The sequence below is a fragment of the Symphalangus syndactylus genome, chromosome 3, assembly GCF_028878055.3.
Source record: "Symphalangus syndactylus isolate Jambi chromosome 3, NHGRI_mSymSyn1-v2.1_pri, whole genome shotgun sequence".
In the NCBI taxonomy this organism is placed as follows: domain Eukaryota; kingdom Metazoa; phylum Chordata; class Mammalia; order Primates; family Hylobatidae; genus Symphalangus; species Symphalangus syndactylus.
In genome coordinates this window covers 156,533,402-156,550,180 of record NC_072425.2, presented here as the reverse complement: position 1 = coordinate 156,550,180, position 16,779 = coordinate 156,533,402, and positions in this window count along the sequence as shown.

The window sequence follows — 16,779 nt, the reverse complement described above, 5'->3', positions numbered from 1 at the left end:
TCAAAACTGCTCAATCAAAAGTATGGTTTAACTCTGTTAGCTGAATGCTCAGATCAGAAAGAAGTTTCACAGAATGCTTCTGTGTAGTTTATATTTGAATATATTCCTTTTTCCACTACTACGCTCTTAGCGCTCCAAATGTCCAGTTGCATTTTCTACAGAAAGAGTGTTCAGATCTGCTCAATCAAAAGTATGGTTTAACTCTGTTAGCTGAATGCACAGATCAGAAAGAAGTTTCACCGAATGATTCTGTGTAGTTTATATTTGAAGACATTCCTTTGTCCACTATTACCCTCTTAGCGCTCCGAATCTCCACTTGCATTTTCTACAAAAAGAGTGTTTCATAACTGCTCAATCAAAAATAAGTTTTATCTCTGTTAACTGAATTTACAGATCAGAAATAAGTTTCACAGAATGCATCTGTGTAGTTTTTATTTGAAGATATTCTTTTTCCCAATGTAGGCCTCTTAGCGCTTAGCATGTCCAATTGCAGTTTCTACAGAAAGAGTGTTTCAGAACGGCTCAATCAAAAGTAAGGTTCAACTCTGTTAGTTGAATGCACAGAACAGAAAGAATTTTCACAGAATGCTACTGTGTAGTTTATATTTGAATATATTCCTTTTTCCACTATTACCCTCTTAGCGCTCCGAATGTCCACTTGCATTTTCTACAGAAAGAGTTTTCAGAACTGCGCAATCAAAAGTATGGTTTAACTCTGTTAGCTTAATGAACATATCAGAAATAAGTTTCACACAATGCTTCTGTGTAGTTTTTATTTGAAGATATTATTTTTCCCAATAGAGGCCTCTTAGCGCTCAGAATGTCCAATTGCAGTTTCTACAGAAAGAGTGTTTCAGAAAGGCTCAATCAAAAGTAAGGTTCAACTCTGTTAGTTGAATGCACAGAACAGAAAGAAGTTTCATACAATGCTTCTGTGTAGTTTATATTTGAACCTATTCTTTTTTCCACTATTACCCACTTAGCGCTACGAATGTCCAGTTGCATTTTCTACAGAGAGAGTGTTTCAAAACTGCTCAATCAAAAGTATGGTTTAACTCTGTTAGCTGAATGCTCAGATCAGAAAGAAGTTTCACAGAATGCTTCTGTGTAGTTTATATTTGAATATATTCCTTTTTCCACTACTACTCTCTTAGCGCTCCAAATGTCCAGTTGCATTTTCTACAGAAAGAGTGTTCAGATCTGCTCAATCAAAGGTATGGTTTAACTCTGTTAGCTGAATGCACAGATCAGAAAGAAGTTTCACAGAATGATTCTGTGTAGTTTATATTTGGAGACATTCCTTTTTCCACTATTACCCTCTTAGCGCTCCGAATCTCCACTTGCATTTTCTACAGAAAGAGTGTTCAGAACTGCGCAATCAAAAGTATGGTTTAACTCTGTTAGCTTAATGAACATATCAGAAATAAGTTTCACACAATGCTTCTGTGTAGTTTTTATTTGAAGATATTATTTTTCCCAATAGAGGCCTCTTAGCGCTCAGAATGTCCAATTGCAGTTTCTACAGAAAGAGTGTTTCAGAAAGGCTCAATCAAAAGTAAGGTTCAACTCTGTTAGTTGAATGCACAGAACAGAAAGAAGTTTCATACAATGCTTCTGTGTAGTTTATATTTGAACATATTCTTTTTTCCACTATTACCCACTTAGCGCTACGAATGTCCAGTTGCATTTACTACAGACAGAGTGTTTCAAAACTGCTCAATCAAATGTATGGTTTAACTCTGTTAGCTGAATGCTCAGATCAGAAAGAAGTTTCACAGAATGCTTCTGTGTAGTTTATATTTGAATATATTCCTTTTTCCACTACTACACTCTTAGCGCTCCAAATGTCCAGTTGCATTTTCTACAGAAAGAGAGTTCAGATCTGCTCAATCAAAAGTATGTTTTAACTCTGTTAGCTGAATGCACAGATCAGAAAGAAGTTTCACAGAATGATTCTGTGTAGTTTATATTTGGAGACATTCCTTTTTCCACTATTACCCTCTTAGCGCTCCGAATCTCCACTTGCATTTTCTACAGAAAGAGTGTTTCAGAACGGCTCAATCAAAACTAAGGTTCCACTCTTTTAGTTGAACAAACAGAACAGAAAGAAGTTTCACACAATTCTTCTGTGTAGTTTTTATTTGTAGACATTCTTTTTCCCAATATAGGCCTCTTAGCGCTCAGAATGTCCAATTGCAGTTTCTACAGAAAGAGTGTTTCAGAACGGCTCAATCAAAAATAAGGTTCAACTCTGGTAGTTGAATGCACAGAACACAAAGTAGTTTCATACAATGCTTCTGTGTAGTTGATATTTGAACATATTCTTTTTTCCACTATTACCCACTTAGCGCTACGAATGTCCAGTTGCATTTTCTACAGACAGAGTGTTTCAAAACTGCTCAATCAAAAGTATGGTTTAACTCTGTTAGCTGAATGCTCAGATCAGAAAGAAGTTTCACAGAATGCTTCTGTGTAGTTTTTATTTGAATATATTCCTTTTTCCACTACTACGCTCTTAGCGCTCGAAATGTCCAGTTGCATTTTCTACAGAAAGAGTGTTCAGATCTGTTCAATCAAAAGTATGGTTTAACTCTGTTAGCTGAATGCACAGATCAGAAAGAAGTTTCACCGAATGATTCTGTGTAGTTTATATTTGAAGACATTCCTTTTTCCACTATTACCCTCTTAGCGCTCCGAATCTCAACTTGCATTTTCTACAAAAAGAGTGTTTCATAACTGCTCAATCAAAAATATGTTTTATCTCTGTTAACTGAATTTACAGATCAGAAATAAGTTTCACAGAATGCATCTGTGTAGTTTTTATTTGAAGATATTCTTTTTCCCAATGTAGGCCTCTTAGCGCTTAGCATGTCCAATTGCAGTTTCTACAGAAAGAGTGTTTCAGAACGGCTCAATCAAAAGTAAGGTTCAACTCTGTTAGTTGAATGCACAGAACAGAAAGAATTTTCACAGAATGCTACTGTGTAGTTTATATTTGAATATATTCCTTTTTCCACTATTACCCTCTTAGCGCTCCGAATGTCCACTTGCATTTTCTACAGAAAGAGTGTTCAGAACTGCGCAATCAAAAGTATGGTTTAACTCTGTTAGCTTAATGAACATATCAGAAATAAGTTTCACACAATGCTTCTGTGTAGTTTTTATTTGAAGATTTTATTTTTCCCAATAGAGGCCTCTTAGCGCTCAGAATGTCCAATTGCAGTTTCTACAGAAAGAGTGTTTCAGAAAGGCTCAATCAAAAGTAAGGTTCAACTCTGTTAGTTGAATGCACAGAACAGAAAGAAGTTTCATACAATGCTTCTGTGTAGTTTATATTTGAACATATTCTTTTTTCCACTATTACCCACTTAGCGCTACGAATGTCCAGTTGCATTTTCTACAGACAGAGTGTTTCAAAACTGCTCAATCAAAAGTATGGTTTAACTCTGTTAGCTGAATGCTCAGATCAGAAAGAAGTTTCACAGAATGCTTCTGTGTAGTTTATATTTGAATATATTCCTTTTTCCACTACTACGCTCTTAGCGCTCGAAATGTCCAGTTGCATTTTCTACAGAAAGAGTGTTCAGATCTGCTCAATCAAAAGTATGGTTTAACTCTGTTAGCTGAATGCACAGATCAGAAAGAAGTTTCACCGAATGATTCTGTGTAGTTTATATTTGAAGACATTCCTTTTTCCACTATTACCCTCTTAGCGCTCCGAATCTCCACTTGCATTTTCTACAAAAAGAGTGTTTCATAACTGCTCAATCAAAAATATGTTTTATCTCTGTTAACTGAATTTACAGATCAGAAATAAGTTTCACAGAATGCATCTGTGTAGTTTTTATTTGAAGATATTCTTTTTCCCAATGTAGGCCTCTTAGCGCTTAGCATGTCCAATTGCAGTTTCTACAGAAAGAGTGTTTCAGAACGGCTCAATCAAAAGTAAGGTTCAACTCTGTTAGTTGAATGCACAGAACAGAAAGAATTTTCACAGAATGCTACTGTGTAGTTTATATTTGAATATATTCCTTTTTCCACTATTACCCTCTTAGCGCTCCGAATGTCCACTTGCATTTTCTACAGAAAGAGTGTTCAGAACTGCGCAATCAAAAGAATGGTTTAACTCTGTTAGCTTAATGAACATATCAGAAATAAGTTTCACACAATGCTTCTGTGTAGTTTTTATTTGAAGATATTATTTTTCCCAATAGAGGCCTCTTAGCGCTCAGAATGTCCAATTGCAGTTTCTACAGAAAGAGTGTTTCAGAAAGGCTCAATCAAAAGTAAGGTTCAACTCTGTTAGTTGAATGCACAGAACAGAAAGAAGTTGCATACAATGCTTCTGTGTAGTTTATATTTGAACATATTCTTTTTTCCACTATTACCCACTTAGCGCTACGAATGTCCAGTTGCATTTTCTACAGACACAGTGTTTCAAAACTGCTCAATTGTATGGTTTAACTCTGTTAGCTGAATGCTCAGATCAGAAAGAAGTTTCACAGAATGCTTCTGTGTAGTTTATATTTGAATATATTCCTTTTTCCACTACTACTCTCTTAGCGCTCCAAATGCCAGTTGCATTTTCTACAGAAAGAGAGTTCAGATCTGCTCAATCAAAAGTATGGTTTAACTCTGTTAGCTGAATGCACAGATCAGAAAGAAGTTTCACAGAATGATTCTGTGTAGTTTATATTTGGAGATATTCCTTTTTCCACTATTACCCTCTTAGCGCTCCGAATCTCCACTTGCATTTTCTACAGAAAGAGTGTTTCAGAACGGCTCAATCAAAACTAAGGTTCAACTCTTTTAGTTGAACAAACAGAACAGAAAGAAGTTTCACACAATTCTTCTGTGTAGTTTTTATTTGTAGACATTCTTTTTCCCAATATAGGCCTCTTAGCGCTCAGAATGTCCAATTGCAGTTTCTACAGAAAGAGTGTTTCAGAACGGCTCAATCAAAAGTAAGGTTCAACTCTGTTAGTTGAATGCACAGAACACAAAGAAGTTTCATACAATGCTTCTGTGTAGTTCATATTTGAACATATTCTTTTTTCCACTATTACCCACTTAGCGCTAAGAATGTCCAGTTGCATTTTCTACAGACAGAGTGTTTCAAAACTGCTCAATCAAAAGTATGGTTTTACTCTGTTAGCTGAATGCTCAGATCAGAAAGAAGTTTCACAGAATGCTTCTGTGTAGTTTATATTTGAACATATTCCTTTTTCCACTACTACGCTCTTAGCGCTCGAAATGTCCAGTTGCATTTTCTACAGAAAGAGTGTTCAGATCTGCTCAATCAAAAGTATGGTTTAACTCTGTTAGCTGAATGCACAGATCAGAAAGAAGTTTCACCGAATGATTCTGTGTAGTTTATATTTGAAGACATTCCTTTTTCCACTATTACCCTCTTAGCGCTCCGTATCTCCACTTGCATTTTCTACAAAAAGAGTGTTTCATAACTGCTCAATCAAAAATATGTTTTATCTCTGTTAACTGAATTTACAGATCAGAAATAAGTTTCACAGAATGCATCTGTGTAGTTTTTATTTGAAGATATTCTTTTTCCCAATGTAGGCCTCTTAGCGCTTAGCATGTCCAATTGCAGTTTCTACAGAAAGAGTGTTTCAGAACGGCTCAATCAAAAGTAAGGTTCAACTCTGTTAGTTGAATGCACAGAACAGAAAGAATTTTCACAGAATGCTACTGTGTAGTTTATATTTGAATATATTCCTTTTTCCACTATTACCCTCTTAGCGCTCCGAATGTCCACTTGCATTTTCTACAGAAAGAGTGTTCAGAACTGCGCAATCAAAAGTATGGTTTAACTCTGTTAGCTTAATGAACATATCAGAAATAAGTTTCACACAATGCTTCTGTGTAGTTTTTATTTGAAGATTTTATTTTTCCCAATAGAGGCCTCTTAGCGCTCAGAATGTCCAATTGCAGTTTCTACAGAAAGAGTGTTTCAGAAAGGCTCAATCAAAAGTAAGGTTCAACTCTGTTAGTTGAATGCACAGAACAGAAAGAAGTTTCATACAATGCTTCTGTGTAGTTTATATTTGAACATATTCTTTTTTCCACTATTACCCACTTAGCGCTACGAATGTCCAGTTGCATTTTCTACAGACAGAGTGTTTCAAAACTGCTCAATCAAAAGTATGGTTTAACTCTGTTAGCTGAATGCTCAGATCAGAAAGAAGTTTCACAGAATGCTTCTGTGTAGTTTATATTTGAATATATTCCTTTTTCCACTACTACGCTCTTAGCGCTCGAAATGTCCAGTTGCATTTTCTACAGAAAGAGTGTTCAGATCTGCTCAATCAAAAGTATGGTTTAACTCTGTTAGCTGAATGCACAGATCAGAAAGAAGTTTCACCGAATGATTCTGTGTAGTTTATATTTGAAGACATTCCTTTTTCCACTATTACCCTCTTAGCGCTCCGAATCTCCACTTGCATTTTCTACAAAAAGAGTGTTTCATAACTGCTCAATCAAAAATATGTTTTATCTCTGTTAACTGAATTTACAGATCAGAAATAAGTTTCACAGAATGCATCTGTGTAGTTTTTATTTGAAGATATTCTTTTTCCCAATGTAGGCCTCTTAGCGCTTAGCATGTCCAATTGCAGTTTCTACAGAAAGAGTGTTTCAGAACGGCTCAATCAAAAGTAAGGTTCAACTCTGTTAGTTGAATGCACAGAACAGAAAGAATTTTCACAGAATGCTACTGTGTAGTTTATATTTGAATATATTCCTTTTTCCACTATTACCCTCTTAGCGCTCCGAATGTCCACTTGCATTTTCTACAGAAAGAGTGTTCAGAACTGCGCAATCAAAAGAATGGTTTAACTCTGTTAGCTTAATGAACATATCAGAAATAAGTTTCACACAATGCTTCTGTGTAGTTTTTATTTGAAGATATTATTTTTCCCAATAGAGGCCTCTTAGCGCTCAGAATGTCCAATTGCAGTTTCTACAGAAAGAGTGTTTCAGAAAGGCTCAATCAAAAGTAAGGTTCAACTCTGTTAGTTGAATGCACAGAACAGAAAGAAGTTGCATACAATGCTTCTGTGTAGTTTATATTTGAACATATTCTTTTTTCCACTATTACCCACTTAGCGCTACGAATGTCCAGTTGCATTTTCTACAGACACAGTGTTTCAAAACTGCTCAAATGTATGGTTTAACTCTGTTAGCTGAATGCTCAGATCAGAAAGAAGTTTCACAGAATGCTTCTGTGTAGTTTATATTTGAATATATTCCTTTTTCCACTACTACTCTCTTAGCGCTCCAAATGCCAGTTGCATTTTCTACAGAAAGAGAGTTCAGATCTGCTCAATCAAAAGTATGGTTTAACTCTGTTAGCTGAATGCACAGATCAGAAAGAAGTTTCACAGAATGATTCTGTGTAGTTTATATTTGGAGATATTCCTTTTTCCACTATTACCCTCTTAGCGCTCCGAATCTCCACTTGCATTTTCTACAGAAAGAGTGTTTCAGAACGGCTCAATCAAAACTAAGGTTCAACTCTTTTAGTTGAACAAACAGAACAGAAAGAAGTTTCACACAATTCTTCTGTGTAGTTTTTATTTGTAGACATTCTTTTTCCCAATATAGGCCTCTTAGCGCTCAGAATGTCCAATTGCAGTTTCTACAGAAAGAGTGTTTCAGAACGGCTCAATCAAAAGTAAGGTTCAACTCTGTTAGTTGAATGCACAGAACACAAAGAAGTTTCATACAATGCTTCTGTGTAGTTCATATTTGAACATATTCTTTTTTCCACTATTACCCACTTAGCGCTAAGAATGTCCAGTTGCATTTTCTACAGACAGAGTGTTTCAAAACTGCTCAATCAAAAGTATGGTTTTACTCTGTTAGCTGAATGCTCAGATCAGAAAGAAGTTTCACAGAATGCTTCTGTGTAGTTTATATTTGAACATATTCCTTTTTCCACTACTACGCTCTTAGCGCTCGAAATGTCCAGTTGCATTTTCTACAGAAAGAGTGTTCAGATCTGCTCAATCAAAAGTATGGTTTAACTCTGTTAGCTGAATGCACAGATCAGAAAGAAATTTCACCGAATGATTCTGTGTAGTTTATATTTGAAGACATTCCTTTTTCCACTATTACCCTCTTAGCGCTCCGAATCTCCACTTGCATTTTCTACAAAAAGAGTGTTTCATAACTGCTCAATCAAAAATATGTTTTATCTCTGTTAACTGAATTTACAGATCAGAAATAAGTTTCACAGAATGCATCTGTGTAGTTTTTATTTGAAGATATTCTTTTTCCCAATGTAGGCCTCTTAGTGCTTAGCATGTCCAATTGCAGTTTCTACAGAAAGAGTGTTTCAGAACGGCTCAATCAAAAGTAAGGTTCAACTCTGTTAGTTGAATGCACAGAACAGAAAGAATTTTCACAGAATGCTACTGTGTAGTTTATATTTGAATATATTCCTTTTTCCACTATTACCCTCTTAGCGCTCCGAATGTCCACTTGCATTTTCTACAGAAAGAGTGTTCAGAACTGCGCAATCAAAAGTATGGTTTAACTCTGTTAGCTTAATGAACATATCAGAAATAAGTTTCACACAATGCTTCTGTGTAGTTTTTATTTGAAGATTTTATTTTTCCCAATAGAGGCCTCTTAGCGCTCAGAATGTCCAATTGCAGTTTCTACAGAAAGAGTGTTTCAGAAAGGCTCAATCAAAAGTAAGGTTCAACTCTGTTAGTTGAATGCACAGAACAGAAAGAAGTTTCATACAATGCTTCTGTGTAGTTTATATTTGAACATATTCTTTTTTCCACTATTACCCACTTAGCGCTACGAATGTCCAGTTGCATTTTCTACAGACAGAGTGTTTCAAAACTGCTCAATCAAAAGTATGGTTTAACTCTGTTAGCTGAATGCTCAGATCAGAAAGAAGTTTCACAGAATGCTTCTGTGTAGTTTATATTTGAATATATTCCTTTTTCCACTACTACTCTCTTAGCGCTCCAAATGTCCAGTTGCATTTTCTACAGAAAGTGTGTTCAGATCTGCTCAATCAAAAGTATGGTTTAACACTGTTAGCTGAATGCACAGATCAGAAAGAACTTTCACAGAATGATTCTGTGTAGTTTATATTTGGAGACATTCCTTTTTCCACTATTACCCTCTTAGCGCTCTGAATCTCCACTTGCATTTTCTACAGAAAGAGTGTTTCAGAACGGCTCAATCAAAACTAAGGTTCAACTCTTTTAGTTGAACAAACAGAACAGAAAGTAGTTTCACACAATTCTTCTGTGTAGTTTTTATTTGTAGACATTCTTTTTCCCAATATAGGCCTCTTAGCGCTCAGAATGTCCAATTGCAGTTTCTACAGAAAGAGTGTTTCAGAACGGCTCAATCAAAAGTAAGGTTCAACTCTGTTAGTTGAATGCACAGAACAGAAAGAAGTTTCATACAATGCTTCTGTGTAGTTTATATTTGAATATATTCTTTTTTCCACTATTAACCACTTAGCGCTACGAATGTCCAGTTGCATTTTCTACAGACAGAGTGTTTCAAAACTGCTCAATCAAAAGTATGGTTTAACTCTGTTAGCTGAATGCTCAGATCAGAAAGAAGTTTCACAGAATGCTTCAGTGTAGTTTATATTTGAATATATTCCTTTTTCCACTACTACGCTCTTAGAGCTCCAAATGTCCAGTTGCATTTTCTACAGAAAGAGTGTTCAGATCTGCTCAATCAAAAGTATGGTTTAACTCTGTTAGCTGAATTCACAGATCAGAAAGAAGTTTCACCGAATGATTCTGTGTAGTTTATATTTGAAGACATTCCTTTTTCCACTATTACCCTCTTAGCGCTCCAAATCTCCACTTGCATTTTCTACAAAAAGAGTGTTTCATAACTGCTCAATCAAAAATATGTTTTATCTCTGTTAACTGAATTTACAGATCAGAAATTAGTTTCACAGAATGCATCTGTGTAGTTTTTATTTGAAGATATTATTTTTCCCAATGTAGGCCTCTTAGCGCTTAGCATGTCCAATTGCAGTTTCTACAGAAAGAGTGTTTCAGAACGGCTCAATCAAAAGTAAGGTTCAACTCTGTTAGTTGAATGCACAGAACAGAAAGAATTTTCACAGAATGCTACTGTGTAGTTTATATTTGAATATATTCCTTTTTCCACTATTACCCTCTTAGCGCTCCGAATGTCCACTTGCATTTTCTACAGACAGAGTGTTTCAAAACTGCTCAATCAAAAGTATGGTTTAACTCTGTTAGCTGAATGCTCAGATCAGAAAGAAGTTTCACAGAATGCTTCTGTGTAGTTTATATTTGAATATATTCCTTTTTCCACTACTACGCTCTTAGCGCTCGAAATGTCCAGTTGCATTTTCTACAGAAAGAGTGTTCAGATCTGCTCAATCAAAAGTATGGTTTAACTCTGTTAGCTGAATGCACAGATCAGAAAGAAATTTCACCGAATGATTCTGTGTAGTTTATATTTGGAGACATTGCTTTTTCCACTATTACCCTCTTAGCGCTCCGAATCTCCACTTGCATTTTCTACAAAAAGAGTGTTTCATAACTGCTCAATCTAAAATATGTTTTATCTCTGTTAACTGAATTTACAGATCAGAAATAAGTTTCACAGAATGCATCTGTGTAGTTTTTATTTGAAGATATTCTTTTTCCCAATGTAGGCCTCTTAGCGCTTAGCATGTCCAATTGCAGTTTCTACAGAAAGAGTGTTTCAGAACGGCTCAATCAAAAGTAAGGTTCAAATCTGTTAGTTGAATGCACAGAACAGAAAGAATTTTCACAGAATGCTATTGTGTAGTTTATATTTGAATATATTCCTTTTTCCACTATTACCCTCTTAGCGCTCCGAATGTCCACTTGCATTTTCTACAGAAAGAGTTTTCAGAACTGCGCAATCAAAAGTATGGTTTAACTCTGTTAGCTTAATGAACATATCAGAAATAAGTTTCACACAATGCTTCTGTGTAGTTTTTATTTGAAGATGTTATTTTTCCCAATAGAGGCCTCTTAGCGCTCAGAATGTCCAATTGCAGTTTCTACAGAAAGAGTGTTTCAGAAAGGCTCAATCAAAAGTAAGGTTCAACTCTGTTAGTTGAATGCACAGAACAGAAAGAAGTTTCAGACAATGCTTCTGTGTAGTTTATATTTGAACATATTCTTTTTTCCACTATTACCCACTTAGCGCTACGAATGTCCAGTTGCATTTTCTACAGACAGAGTGTTTCAAAACTGCTCAATCAAAAGTATGGTTTAAGTCTGTTAGCTGAATGCTCAGATCAGAAAGAAGTTTCACAGAATGCTTCTGTGTAGTTTATATTTGAATATATTCCTTTTTCCACTACTACTCTCTTAGCGCTCCAAATGTCCAGTTGCATTTTCTACAGAAAGAGTGTTCAGATCTGCTCAATCAAAAGTATGGTTTAACTCTGTTAGCTGAATGCACAGATCAGAAAGAAGTTTCACAGAATGATTCCGTGTAGTTTATATTTGGAGACATTCCTTTTTCCACTATTACCCTCTTAGCGCTCCGAATCTCCACTTGCATTTTCTACAGAAAGAGTGTTTCAGAACGGCTCAATCAAAACTAAGGTTCAACTCTTTTAGTTGAACAAACAGAACAGAAAGAAGTTTCACACAATTCTTCTGTGTAGTTTTTATTTGTAGACATTCTTTTTCCCAATATAGGCCTCTTAGCGCTCAGAATGTCCAATTGCAGTTTCTACAGAAAGAGTGTTTCAGAACGGCTCAATCAAAAGTAAGGTTCAACTCTGTTAGTTGAATGCACAGAACAGAAAGAAGTTTCATACAATGCTTCTGTGTAGTTTATATTTGAACATATTCTTTTTTCCACTATTACCCACTTAGCGCTACGAATGTCCAGTTGCATTTTCTACAGACAGAGTGTTTCAAAACTGCTCAATCAAAAGTATGGTTTAACTCTGTTAGCTGAATGCTCAGATCAGAAAGAAGTTTCACAGAATGCTTCTGTGTAGTTTATATTTGAATATATTCCTTTTTCCACTACTACGCTCTTAGCGCTCCAAATGTCCAGTTGCATTTTCTACAGAAAGAGTGTTCAGATCTGCTCAATCAAAAGTATGGTTTAACTCTGTTAGCTGAATGCACAGATCAGAAAGAAGTTTCACCGAGTGATTCTGTGTAGTTTATATTTGAAGACATTCCTTTTTCCACTATTACCCTCTTAGCGCTCCGAATCTCCACTTGCATTTTCTACAAAAAGAGTGTTTCATAACTGCTCAATCAAAAATATATTTTATCTCTGTTAACTGAATTTACAGATCAGAAATAAGTTTCACAGAATGCATCTGTGTAGTTTTTATTTGAAGATATTCTTTTTCAAAATATAGGCCTCTTAGCGCTTAGCATGTCCAATTGCAGTTTCTACAGAAAGAGTGTTTCAGAACGGCTCAATCAAAAGTAAGGTTCAAATCTGTTAGTTGAATGCACAGAACAGAAAGAATTTTCACAGAATGCTACTGTGTAGTTTATATTTGAATATATTCCTTTTTCCACTATTACCCTCTTAGCGCTCCGAATGTCCACTTGCATTTTCTACAGAAAGAGTTTTCAGAACTGCGCAATCAAAAGTATGGTTTAACTCTGTTAGCTTAATGAACATATCAGAAATAAGTTTCACACAATGCTTCTGTGTAGTTTTTATTTGAAGATGTTATTTTTCCCAATAGAGGCCTCTTAGCGCTCAGAATGTCCAATTGCAGTTTCTACAGAAAGAGTGTTTCAGAAAGGCTCAATCAAAAGTAAGGTTCAACTCTGTTAGTTGAATGCACAGAACAGAAAGAAGTTTCAGACAATGCTTCTGTGTAGTTTATATTTGAACATATTCTTTTTTCCACTATTACCCACTTAGCGCTACGAATGTCCAGTTGCATTTTCTACAGACAGAGTGTTTCAAAACTGCTCAATCAAAAGTATGGTTTAAGTCTGTTAGCTGAATGCTCAGATCAGAAAGAAGTTTCACAGAATGCTTCTGTGTAGTTTATATTTGAATATATTCCTTTTTCCACTACTACTCTCCTAGCGCTCCAAATGTCCAGTTGCATTTTCTACAGAAAGAGTGTTCAGATCTGCTCAATCAAAAGTATGGTTTAACTCTGTTAGCTGAATGCACAGATCAGAAAGAAGTTTCACAGAATGATTCCGTGTAGTTTATATTTGGAGACATTCCTTTTTCCACTATTACCCTCTTAGCGCTCCGAATCTCCACTTGCATTTTCTACAGAAAGAGTGTTTCAGAACGGCTCAATCAAAACTAAGGTTCAACTCTTTTAGTTGAACAAACAGAACAGAAAGAAGTTTCACACAATTCTTCTGTGTAGTTTTTATTTGTAGACATTCTTTTTCCCAATATAGGCCTCTTAGCGCTCAGAATGTCCAATTGCAGTTTCTACAGAAAGAGTGTTTCAGAACGGCTCAATCAAAAGTAAGGTTCAACTCTGTTAGTTGAATGCACAGAACAGAAAGAAGTTTCATACAATGCTTCTGTGTAGTTTATATTTGAACATATTCTTTTTTCCACTATTACCCACTTAGCGCTACGAATGTCCAGTTGCATTTTCTACAGACAGAGTGTTTCAAAACTGCTCAATCAAAAGTATGGTTTAACTCTGTTAGCTGAATGCTCAGATCAGAAAGAAGTTTCACAGAATGCTTCTGTGTAGTTTATATTTGAATATATTCCTTTTTCCACTACTACGCTCTTAGCGCTCCAAATGTCCAGTTGCATTTTCTACAGAAAGAGTGTTCAGATCTGCTCAATCAAAAGTATGGTTTAACTCTGTTAGCTGAATGCACAGATCAGAAAGAAGTTTCACCGAGTGATTCTGTGTAGTTTATATTTGAAGACATTCCTTTTTCCACTATTACCCTCTTAGCGCTCCGAATCTCCACTTGCATTTTCTACAAAAAGAGTGTTTCATAACTGCTCAATCAAAAATATATTTTATCTCTGTTAACTGAATTTACAGATCAGAAATAAGTTTCACAGAATGCATCTGTGTAGTTTTTATTTGAAGATATTCTTTTTCAAAATATAGGCCTCTTAGCGCTTAGCATGTCCAATTGCAGTTTCTACAGAAAGAGTGTTTCAGAACGGCTCAATCAAAAGTAAGGTTCAAATCTGTTAGTTGAATGCACAGAACAGAAAGAATTTTCACAGAATGCTACTGTGTAGTTTATATTTGAATATATTCCTTTTTCCACTATTACCCTCTTAGCGCTCCGAATGTCCACTTGCATTTTCTACAGAAAGAGTGTTCAGAACTGCGCAATCAAAAGTATGGTTTAACTCTGTTAGCTTAATGAACATATCAGAAAAAAGTTTCACACAATGCTTCTGTGTAGTTTTTATTTGAAGATATTATTTTTCCCAATAGAGGCCTCTTAGCGCTCAGAATATCCAATTGCAGTTTCTACAGAAAGAGTGTTTCAGAAAGGCTCAATCAAAAGTAAGGTTCAACTCTGTTAGTTGAATGCACAGAACAGAAAGAAGTTTCATACAATGCTTCTGTGTAGTTTATATTTGAACATATTCTTTTTTCCACTATTTCCCACTTAACGCTACGAATGTCCAGTTGCATTTTCTACAGACAGAGTGTTTCAAAACTGCTCAATCAAAAGTATGGTTTAACTCTGTTAGCTGAATGCTCAGATCAGAAAGAAGTTTCACAGAATGCTTCTGTGTAGTTTATATTTGAATATATTCCTTTTTCCACTACTACTCTGTTAGCGCTCAAAATGTCCAGTTGCATTTTCTACAGAAAGAGAGTTCAGATCTGCTCAATCAAAAGTATGGTTTAACTCTGTTAGCTGAATGCACAGATCAGAAAGAAGTTTCACAGAATGATTCTGTGTAGTTTATATTTGGAGACATTCCTTTTTCCACTATTACCCTCTTAGCGCTCCGAATCTCCACTTGCATTTTCTACAGAAAGAGTGTTTCAGAACGGCTCAATCAAAACTAAGGTTCAACTCTTTTAGTTGAACAAACAGAACAGAAAGAAGTTTCACACAATTATTCTGTGTAGTTTTTATTTGTAGACATTCTTTTTCCCAATATAGGCCTCTTAGCGCTCAGAATGTCCAATTGCAGTTTCTACAGAAAGAGTGTTTCAGAACGGCTCAATCAAAAGTAAGGTTCAACTCTGTTAGTTGAATGCACAGAACAGAAAGAAGTTTCATACCATGCTTCTGTGTAGTTTATATTTGAACATATTCTTTTTTCCACTATTACCCACTTAGCGCTACGAATGTCCAGTTGCATTTTCTACAGACAGAGTGTTTCAAAACTGCTCAATCAAAAGTATGGTTTAACTCTGTTAGCTGAATGCTCAGATCAGAAATAAGTTTCACAGAATGCTTCTGTGTAGTTTATATTTGAATATATTCCTTTTTCCACTACTACACTCTTAGCGCTCCAAATGTCCAGTTGCATTTTCTACAGAAATAGTGTTCAGATCTGCTCAATCAAAAGTATGGTTTAACTCTGTTAGCTGAATGCACAGATCAGAAAGAAGTTTCACCGAATGATTCTGTGTAGTTTATATTTGAAGACATTCCTTTTTCCACTATTAACCTGTTAGCGCTCCGAATCTCCACTTGCATTTTCTACAAAGGAGTGTTTCATAACTGATCAATCAAAAATATGTTTTATCTCTGTTAACTGAATTTACAGATCAGAAATTAGTTTCACAGAATGCATCTGTGTAGTTTTTATTTGAAGATATTCTTTTTCTCAATGTAGGCCTCTTAGCGCTTAGCATGTCCAATTGCAGTTTCTACAGAAAGAGTGTTTCAGAACGGCTCAATCAAAAGTAAGGTTCAACTCTGTTAGTTGAATGCACAGAACAGAAAGAATTTTCACAGAATGCTACTGTGTAGTTTATATTTGAATATATTCCTTTTTCCACTATTACCCTCTTAGCGCTCCGAATGTCCACTTGCATTTTCTACAGAAAGAGTCTTCAGAACTGCGCAATCAAAAGTATGGTTTAACTCTGTTAGCTTAATGAACATATCAGAAATAAGTTTCACACAATGCTTCTGTGTAGTTTTTATTTGAAGATATAATTTTTCCCAATATAGGCCTCTTAGCGCTCAGAATGTCCAATTGCAGTTTCTACAGAAAGAGTGTTTCAGAAAGGCTCAATCAAAAGTAAGGTTCAACTCTGTTAGTTGAATGCACAGAACAGAAAGAAGTTTCATACAATGCTTCTGTGTAGTTTATATTTGAACATATTCTTTTTTCCACTATTACCCACTTAGCGCTACGAATGTCCAGTTGCATTTTCTACAGACAGAGTGTTTCAAAACTGCTCAATCAAAAGTATGGTTTAACTCTGTTAGCTGAATGCTCAGATCAGAAAGAAGTTTCACAGAATGCTTCTGTGTAGTTTATATTTGAATATATTCCTTTTTCCACTACTACTCTCTTAGCGCTCCAAATGTCCAGTTGCATTTTCTACAGAAAGAGAGTTCAGATCTGCTCAATCAAAAGTATGGTTTAACTCTGTTAGCTGAATGCACAGACCAGAAAGATGTTTCACAGAATGATTCTGTGTAGTTTATATTTGGAGACATTCCTTTTTCCACTATTACCCTCTTAGAGCTCCGAATCTCCACTTGCATTTTCTACAGAAAGAGTGTTTCAGAACGGCTCAATCAAAACTAAGGTTCAACTCTTTTAGTTGAACAAACAGAACAGAAAGAA